Here is a 10,470-nt window from a genome sequence, read left to right on the forward strand (position 1 = left end):
TCGTACTCCCTGGCCTTGGCCGCCTTTAATCTAAAATAGTACCTTTTTTTAGAACAATCTTAAAAGCTACCTTAGGGCTGCTTGAAAAAAATTTGCATCTGTGGAGACGTGAAAGGAGGCAAGTCCATAAATAATGTCTACTCATTCAGGTTAGTGATCAGGTGGCTGCAACTGCAAAAAAATGGGGCTTGCTTGGAAATAAAAATAGGTGTTCCATAGAACAAGGGGCTGCTGTTTGTTTAAATGGTATTTGTAGTCATAAGGTTGTTAGTTTAACAAATACATGTATACATGTACGCCTACAATCTTACAGTTTACAGCACATACAGTGAGCAAATATACAGCAAAAGTTTAGTTCTGAACTTTGCCAAACAACATAAAGAAATCATATTATTACCTAATAAATACACGTGTACATGCACGCCCAGAAAGCTTAGAGTTTATAGGACACGCAACAAGCAAATATACAGCAAAAGTTCAATTCTGAATTTCGGCAAACAACATCCAGAATTCATATTAGTAACTAACAAATACACGTGCACAACGCCTAGAAAGCTTAGAGTTTACAGGACACAGATCGAGCAAATATGCAGCAAAAGTTCACTTCTTAATTTGGGCAAACAACATAAAGAAATCATATTATTACCTCTAGGATTGGGGAAGCCGAGAGAGACTGGAAACAACATGTATGTCTAGAAAGCTTACATGACCTCTATAAAGCACTTCTGAACAGGGCTGCTTATCTGCACATACACAAGATACACTCAGACATCATCAAAACTATATTACTTGCATTTATTGCCCATGTATGCACAGCAATAGAACTACAATGACAGTTTGAAGGAAACGACACATAGAAGCGCAGTCCTATACATAGAATAACCTAACAAAAACTTGACAAAATCTTAGGCCCTCCCTGGTCAATTTGCACCAAAAACACCAGAGCAATCTAAGGAAAATAAATACAACAAACATGGCAACCCAACACACCAAATCTACCAGAACAAAGAATGTGAAACTTTATTAACACCTCATGTACATCAACACATCCCCTTCTCCTCATGATGGTTTGGTGCCAAGATACCTTCCGGTGTTGGGGTTCGACCTCGTCTTCTCTTTGCCTGTACTTGTGTTTTATGTCAAAAGCAAGACCGGATAAATTATTGGAATCTGACGAACACGAATAGTATGGAATATTACTAATGGTGGGCGTACAACCCTTTGGTTCAGGTAGCATTGCTTCAATCTTAGGATGTGTATCTTCTGCATTTGATGCCAAACAACTATGGGTGTCAGCCTGCTCATGTGAACAAAAAAAATTCAAACAAGAGCACTCAAATATTCATCTTGGAAGGGTCATCTGTACATAATAATTCCATGTACTGATCTATCAGAAGGAGAACGGACAGCCTCTGTTCACATGACCAATACCATATACTGATCTATCAGACCAAAAGGTAAAAACAAAAACTTCTAAGACCTTCATTTACAAATGTAGCTTTGCTCAGTGGGTAAGAGGAGTACAAAATCAATGCATGTGATCTACTACACAGAAAAATCCGAAAATGCAGGAATAGGTGTGACTGTGTTCAAGAGAGATATAATTCACCTTGCTCTTCTTGATCAAACTCTTCCTAAAAATTCTTCTTATAGTCTCCACAAGTAACTAAAAGTTGAGGAATCAAAATAAGATTATCAGAGAACCGGAGAATCAAGAAGTAAAAACTGAGAAAAAAAAGATGCGAACGTAGGTGGGCAGCCTAGATCGGAAAGGAATGGGAAGCGAAGGGGAAACAAAAGATGTATTACTCTAGAAGATTTGTGGAAATAAAACATTACCTCGGCTCAGTTGAGTGGTACAAGAAATTGGATGTCCGTGCGAGCTTCTCCAGCTTGTCTTGCTTCATTTTTCTGCAGAAACAGGACACCAAACAGCATGTTATTGTGAAGTTGCAGCAGATTGTGTAGAGCATAAACAACAGCAAGAAAGCACTGGAACTATACCAATCTACCTGTATTGGTCCTGAGTCATGAGTTACGGTAGGATTTACTCGCTAAGATTATCCAACACAGGGCGGAGGATAACCAGCTGCAGCTCGGGCAGCAAAGCACGTAATCCCCTATAATGGAATTAGGTTCGTTCATTTTTTGGTGGGAGAAACTGTGTTGGAACATTTTTTTTGTCAACAAGCAAAGGATGTCTCTAGGCCCTTTTATGTAAATTATGCTCTATATAGTCTTATTATAGTCATATAGGATGATACACCAGAAGTAATTGTGCTCTGTGCAGATTCTCTATAGTGGTGTGCCTAGCTGGTTTAGAGGCAGATTGGCATACAAAAAGCATATAATATGTTTCTGTTTCCATTTTCTAGATGGCGCACCAACCTTTTTGAAGCTCACATCATTTCTTTATAGCATAGTTTTCTACCCTTGAGCTTATTCATGAGTCTTAAATCTTCAGTTGGCATCAAGTACGTATAACATAGTAAAAGCACCAAGTACCCTTCATTCCACTCAAATATAATGCTCCTAAGCCTTACTAATCTTGACCAACGTTATAATAACGATGAATACAACAAGTCATACAAGCAGGCACTGCTTGGCACAGATATGGCAGCCACATTAGCATCTGTAGGAGCAAACAAAACAGCAAACCTTGAACAAATCAGCACATAGAAACAAGAGAGGGGCATAGGGAGGCGTGGAGGAGAAAAGACCTTGAGCTGCTGCTGTTCCTATCCATGTCTGGGCGTCATCCTCCTCTCCTTCCCTGCATCCACCAACAAAAAAGAGTAAACAGGGAGGGGTGAGGGGGAAACCACATCCACGGCTGCCGAAAAGAACCAAACAGGGAGGGGGAGAGGGAACTCCGCCTATGTTGTCTCAACATAGCCGGTCCCAACCCCGGGTAAAGGAGGAGGGTTGTGATAGGCTTGGCGAGCCAACGTAAAAACTCAGCCACTCTTATGGAGATGAAACCCAAAAGATTTTCGTTGGGGCGTAACCCTCTCAGCGACGCGCCACATCGGAACCCGGGTGTGGTGGAAAATGGGCAAGGGCCGGGCCGTCACCCCCCAAGTGGCGCGCCGTATCTTGATTCGGATACGGTGGCAAGTGAGCGAGGATCGGGTCGTCGCATCCTTAGTGGCGCGCTACATCGGCGCCCGGATGTAGTGGAAAATGAGCAAGGGTCTTCGCATTTGACTCGACGAGTGCGAAGGGTAAGGAAGCTAGCCGAGCCTAGGAGGATTCGCTTAGGTAGCTAGAACGTAGGGTCTCTGACAGGGAAGCTTCGGGAGCTAGTTGATGCAGCAGTGAGGAGAGGTGTTGATATCCTTTGCGTACAAGAAACCAAATGGAGAGGACAGAAGGCGAAGGAGGTGGAGGATACCGGCTTCAAGCTGTGGTACACGGGGACGGCTGCAAACATAAATGGCGTAGGCATCTTGATCAACAAGAGCCTCAAGTATGGAGTGGTAGACGTCAGGAGACGTGGGGACCGGATTATCCTGGTCAAGCTGGTAGCTGAGGACTTGGTTCTCAATGTTATCAGCGCATATGCCCCGCAAGTAGGCCACAATGAGAACACCAAGAGGGAGTTCTGGGAAGGCTTGGAAGACATGGTTAGGAGTGTACCGATTGGTGAGAAGCTCTTCATAGGAGGAGACCTCAATGGCCACGTGGGTACATCTAACACAGGTTTTGAAGGGGCGCATGGGGGCTTTGGCTATGGCATCAGGAATCAAGAAGGAGAAGATGTCTTAAGCTTTGCTCTAGCCTACAACATGATTGTAGCTAACACCCTCTTTAGAAAGAGAGAATCACATCTGGTGACTTTTAGTAGTGGCCAACACTCTAGCCAGATTGATTTCATCCTCTCGAGAAGAGAAGATAGGCGTGCGTGCCTAGACTGTAAGGTGATACGTGGGGAGAGTGTTGTACCCCAGCATAAGCTGGTGGTTGTTGACTTCCGCTTTCGGATTCGTGTCCAGCGGGATAAGCGTGCCAAGGTCGCTAGAACGAAGTGGTGGAAGCTCAAGGGGGAGGTAGCTCAGGTGTTCAAGGAGAGGGTATTTAAGGAGGGCCCTTGGGAGGAAGGAGGGGATGCGGACAATGTGTGGATGAAGATGGCGACTTGCATTCGTAAGGTGGCCTCGGAGGAGTTTGGAGTGTCCAGGGGAAGGAGAAGCGAAGATAAGATACCTGGTGGTGGAATGATGATGTCCAAAAGGCGCTTAAAGAGAAGAAAGATTGCTTCAGACGCCTATACCTGGATAGGAGTGCAGACAACATAGAGAAGTACAAGATGGCGAAGAAGGCCGCAAAGCGAGCTGTTGGTGAAGCAAGGGGTCGGGCATATGAGGACCTCTACCAACGGTTAGGCACGAAGGAAGGTGAAAGGGACATCTATAAGATGGCTAAGATCTGGGAGAGGAAGACGAGGGATATTGGCCAAGTCAAATGCATCAAGGACGGAGCAGGCCAACTCTTGGTGAAGGACGAAGAGATTAAGCATAGATGGCGGGAGTACTTCGACAAGCTGTTCAATGGGGAGAATGAGAGTTCTACCATTGAACTGAATGACTCCTTTGATGAGACCAGCATGCGTTTTGTGCGGCGCATCCAGGAGTCTGAGGTGAAGGATGCTTTAAAAAGGATGAAAGGAGGCAAGGCGATGGGCCCTGATTGTATCCCCATTGAGGTGTGGAAAGGTCTCGGGGACATAGCGATAGTATGGCTAACCAAGCTTTTCAACCTCATTTTTCGGGCAAACAAGATGCCAGAAGAATGGAGACGGAGTATATTAGTACCAATCTTCAAGAACAAGGGGGATGTTCAGAGTTGTACTAATTACCGTGGAATTAAGCTGATGAGCCATACAATGAAGCTATGGGAGAGAGTCATTGAGCACCGCTTAAGAAGAATGACAAGCGTGACCAAAAATCAGTTTGGTTTCATGCCTGGGAGGTCGACCATGGAAGCCATTTTCTTGGTACGACAACTTATGGAGAGATATAGGGAGCATAAGAAGGACTTGCATATGGTGTTCATTGACTTGGAGAAGGCCTATGATAAGATACCGCGGAATGTCATGTGGTGGGCCTTGGAGAAACACAAAGTCCTAGCAAAGTACATTACCCTCATCAAGGACATGTACAATAATGTTGTGACAAGTGTTCGAACAAGTGATGTCGACACCGATGACTTCCCGATTAAGATAGGACTGCACCAGGGGTCAACTTTGAGCCCTTATCTTTTTGCATTGCTGATGGATGAGGTCACAAGGGGTATACAAGGAGATATCCCATGGTGTATGCTCTTTGCGGATGATGTGGTGCTAGTTGACGATAGTCGGACGGGGGTAAATAGGAAGTTAGAGTTATGGAGACAAACCTTGGAATCGAAAGGGTTTAGGCTTAGTAGAACTAAAACCGAGTACATGATGTGCGGTTTCAGTACTACTAGCTGTGAGGAGGAGGAGGTTAGCCTTGATGGCCAGGTGGTACCTCGGAAGGACACCTTTCGGTATTTGGGGTCAATGTTGCAGGAGGATGGGGGTATTGATGAAGATGTGAACCATCGAATCAAAGCCGGATGGATGAAGTGGCGCCAAGCTTCTGGCATTCTCTGTGACAAGAGAGTGCCACAAAAGCTAAAAGGCAAGTTCTACAGGACGGCGGTTCGACCCGCAATGTTGTATGGCGCGGAGTGTTGGCCGACTAAAAGGCGACATGTTCAACAGTTAGGTGTGGCGGAGATGCGTATGTTGAGATGGATGTGTGGCCACACGAGGAAGGATCGAGTCCGGAATGATGATATATGAGATAGAGTTGGGGTAGCACCAATTGAGGAGAAGCTTGTCCAACATCGTTTGAGATGGTTTGGGCATATTCAGCGCAGGCCTCCAGAAGCTCCAGTGCATAGCGGACGGCTAAAGCGTGCGGAGAATGTCAAGAGAGGGCGGGGTCGACCGATTTTGACATGGGAGGAGTCCGTTAAGAGAGACCTGAAGGATTGGAGTATCGACAAAGAGCTAGCTATGGACAGGGGTGCGTGGAAGCTTGCTATCCATGTGCCCGAGCCATGAGTTGGTTGCGAGATCTTATGGGTTTCACCTCTAGCCTACCCCAACTTGTTTGGGACTAAAGGCTTTGTTGTTGTTATTGTAGGGAGGGGGAGAGGGGAGTGAGGGCACCTTGAACTCGAGTTGCTGGACGCCAGCACCATGGAGATCGAGGTTCAGGTGTAAGAAGCCCTCAACGATGGCTACCTTTGTGGCTGGGTGCGCCCCTCCTGCTGCTCCTCCTCCTCGAGCAGGACAAGGCCGGCGGCTGCAGCGCGAGAAGAAGGTCATGCTCCTGTATCCTGCTGCTCCCTTCCTCCTGTCTCGAGGCTGAGCTCCTCCTGCCGAGGCCGGATCGAGGCCGACGGGCGCCGGCAGAGCACGGGGCGGCCGAGGCCGAGGCGCAGTGGAGAGGGAGGGGAGCGGGGCGGATCAAATCGAGCGCCGCCGTTGTCTCCCTGTTCCTGCCGCTGGAGGGAATGGTGAAGGGGAGGAGGAGGAGGCGCGGTCGAGAGCAAGGTAGAAGGGCAGGACCTAGGGTTTGTGGTGGCTGAGGGAGAGAGATCGAGGAGGGAGGGAGGGTTGTGGAGTGCGGGTGATTGGATTGGGCCGAGGGGCTTTCGATGGCAGGGTTACCCACGCCCCCGCAAATGGTGCGACACGCATGCGGCATGCGGGGAGAGGGCGCACTTGCACCTCAAAACGGCTTACCCAGCCAATAGGCACGGGACAAGAGCCCACCCGTCATTGACCATGTGAAGTTACCACGCGGTCAAAACCAACAGCGAGAGCAGCGAGCATCGAACGGCCCAAACAAAGTCAAAGACCAGATTGACCACGATCCAACGGCCAACGAAGGCTGAAATCGGGGGAGCCTCCTGGAGATGAGTTTTCTAGCTTCTTTTTTGTTTTAAATTACTAGTAAATGTGTTATGTGTACGTGCAACTTGTGTGGTTGTTGCACGGGCTCCAACACGCTCTTTGAGAAAAAAAGGTGACACAGCTTTCGATATACGTGACGTGGCGGCATCATACAGTAGCATCATTAGCTATAGTTGTAGTACACTCCTACTAGGACGACAACTCCTATAAAACCTTGCGCTTGGCTCTTTGCCTCTTCGGGAGGTTCAACAGTTCGTACTCGTGTGAACCTTGCACTTGGCTCTTCGCCTCTTCGGAAGGTCCAATAATGATGATACTACAGTACAATATGTTTCTGGAAATCTGACACCGATTGAACTGCTGCGCGTCCACTGCGAGGGCGAGGGCGAGGGAGAGGGAGAGGGCGCTGTAGTCAAAATCCTCTCCTCGTCCTGCGAACCACCGCGCGTGTGGGCGAAGGAGAGGCATAGTAAGCAAGCTTCTCCTCGTTCGGCGAGTTGACGAGACACATCAAAGCAGTACTAGTACTAGTAGTAGTCCATACTGCGTCCTTTTCGATTAATATGGCTTAATTTGAAACGAGAAAAATACACTGGCGGTCAACGTATGTAACAATACGCTCTTTATGGTCACTATATATAGTTTTGCGGTGATTATACGATCACTAGCTCATCCTAGAGCACCGTATTGCACCCTACTGACCGGCCACATAGTCGACGTGGCACTTTGTTGACTGGTTAAATTGTCACCTGGTTTCTGGGTCCCACCTGTCAGTTGGCAGAGCAAAGAAATCAGTTAAACAAAACTTTACGCAGGCGCGACACGAGTCCAACCCTTGAGCGCGAACCGCCCTGGCTGTGTATGTGAGTGCATGCACGTGTACTCCCTCGGTCTTCCAACAAAGAGTGTACATCGGCTATAAGGCTGGTCATAGTGGAGAGTAACATATACTAGTATCATGCATATGAATATATGATACTAGTGTATGATACTACATCTATAGTGCATAGTATCATAAAGTAGTATCATAGATGGTCTCATTTATTGCCATGCATGACACATACTCCCTCCTTTCCGGTTTATAGGGCTTATCTCAAAATTTTAGTTTTTCCATTTTATAAGGCTCAATTTGGTTGTAGCATAACATTTATTGTGTTACGGTATCTACCTATGTTACTACTACCCTCTCTCTCTTCTTTAATTGTTTGCCACATAAGCATGTTTGCGAGTCCCAAGTACATGATACTAGTTATGTTACCCCCACTATGGCCAGTCTAAAACAAAGAGTGTAGTACATAATGTACATCTACACTTACAATGCATTTAGCCTTCATTTAATCTACTTCTCTCAATGGTCGCATGCACACATAAGTCTGATACTTTTAGGCGTTAATTATGCCCTGGTCGATGTGCAAATCTCTAAATGTACAGTCTTTCACGAACGTAGGGAGTAGCTTGAGCACTTGAGCGTGAGCGTGTGTGTTGCGTCGTGTCCTGTGTGCCACATGGGTGCGTGAGTGTTGCGTTTGTCCATGTGTACGTGTGAGTGTTGCATGTTGCATGCATGCATGCATGCATGGGGCGTACTCCCTCTCATTGACATGTTCATATTTCAAGCTTCCTCTATTCCCTCCATATGTTGATACACCCTGTGTTCCCAAATACGGAGTAAAAGCCTACCTCTGTTCCCAAATACGGAGTATTTGTCTTTCTACAGATTTCAACAAGTGACTAGGTACGGAGCAAAATGAGTGAAGTGAGCATAGAGGCATAGGGATACTGTAGAAAGGAAGTCCTCGCGATCCATTATTCCCCATCTCGGTCAAAGAGAACTATTCAACTAGTCTTTGCAGTGAAGTGACAATACACGCTGCAGCAGATGGGACACGTAATTAATAAGCTGAACCTGCGTGTTGGTGTTACTAAATCAGCCTTACCCAGTACTGCCATCATTTTTCCAGTAGAGCACGCTTCCGCAAATACGCCTACGCACCTCTGTCCTCCATTAACTGACATATGGGCCCTCTTGTGGTAGACCCACATGTCATCGGTGTAACTATTTACACTCCTAAGGACGGTATATCCTGGTAGTAGTACTAGTAGAATTGAGATTTAATGCACTTTCTTCCCCGTCTTCCACTCTTCTTCCTCCTCTCTTCTTCTTCCTCCTCTCTTCCCCATCGTCGGCCACACACCATTTACCCCCGCTCACTGCTCCCCCGCCCGCGCCATCTTCCTTGGTAGCTCGCGCGTACCATATCCCCTCGCTCACTGCTCGGCCACACGAGGAGAAGCTTCTTCGCTCGCCCGCCCGAATCTACTTCCCTGTTGGCTCGCAGGCACCGAAAACCCCAATGGCAGAACCGACTGACACGCAGAGCCGCGATTGGAATTCCCTCCCCGATGTTCTATTGGAGCAGATCTATAGTCGTATGGACCTACTCAGCACCGTCCGTCTGGCCGCATGCTCGTTGTCTTTGTACCGTCTACTCGTCTGCAACCGACCGGCTCTTTTCAAGACACCCTGCTTGCTGATGCCCGATCCTCGCAGGTGGCCCAGACACCGACTTGACGATCCTACGAAGGTTTCCGTGGTGCCCCACGACATGCTACCACTACCCGTCCACCTGTCCTTCATGCGCGGCCACTATTGGGCGGGCATGAAGGCCAACTAGATCATCCTCATCCACCACTCCCGTAGTCCGTGGCGTCTCGTGGATATCTACACCCAGCGAGAGATAACCCTTCTATCATTGGATACCGCCACCATCGAGCCTCGCGGCCCGCCGGACACTCCTGCCTACTACGCACGAGACGCGTCAAGCTTTTGGCTCGACCTCTGTTTGCAGAAAGTTGTAATCCGTGAAGTGCCCACACCATCAGAAGACTACGTGGATTACAAGCTCATTGCCTTGTTCAACATGGGATTACTCTATCTGGAATCCGGTCGCCATACATGGTTATGGCTCATCATCAATCCTGTTGAGGCAACATTTTTGTCTGATGCTATAGTGCACGATGGCATCATTTACGCGGTCGACACACAGATTGCCTGCCTATACTGGTGGAATCTATCATTGTGTAATTGTTCTATCTCATCTCATCTTTACCTTATGAATACGACTGTCTGTTCATTTGTTACAAATTTAGAATACATAGCATGTCTATAACCACATCATTGCTATATGTTCCTCTCATTTCCTAGATTTTTATCACCACACATGTTATTGTTAGAGTTGATATGAGAATAATTGGCATCTAATGATTGTTAGAATACATATTATGAGCATAATATCATGATTGTTGTATGTTACTCTCGTTTACAAGATTTTTATAACAACGCATGTTATTGCTTAGAGTTGATATGAGAACAGTAGTAGTAAGTGCTATGGTAGAATATGAGTAGGCGCTGTCATAGCTGCTTTCCTCTCATTGTTACATGATGTTTGAACCATGACATATTGCTAGAATACGAAAGCCATTGGCTTATTTTTTTTAACTTGGGGTATGATTATGACCAC

The 10,470-nt window shown here is 46.8% G+C and overlaps 1 long non-coding RNA gene across 1 annotated transcript; it reads right to left on the reverse strand.

Moving 5' to 3' along the window:
- LOC119294782 lies at nt 1-6,701 on the reverse strand. Its single transcript, XR_005143547.1, has 8 exons — nt 6,200-6,701; nt 2,721-2,773; nt 1,840-1,911; nt 1,610-1,666; nt 1,219-1,297; nt 1,031-1,121; nt 647-743; nt 1-30 (listed from the first exon to the last, which is right to left on the reverse strand). It is a non-coding gene; the product is annotated as an uncharacterized LOC119294782 (long non-coding RNA).
- Between the last annotated feature and the right edge of the window lie 3,769 nt (nt 6,702-10,470).

Source organism: Triticum dicoccoides, chromosome 4B, assembly GCF_002162155.2.
Source record: "Triticum dicoccoides isolate Atlit2015 ecotype Zavitan chromosome 4B, WEW_v2.0, whole genome shotgun sequence".
Taxonomy (NCBI): Eukaryota; Viridiplantae; Streptophyta; class Magnoliopsida; order Poales; family Poaceae; genus Triticum; species Triticum dicoccoides.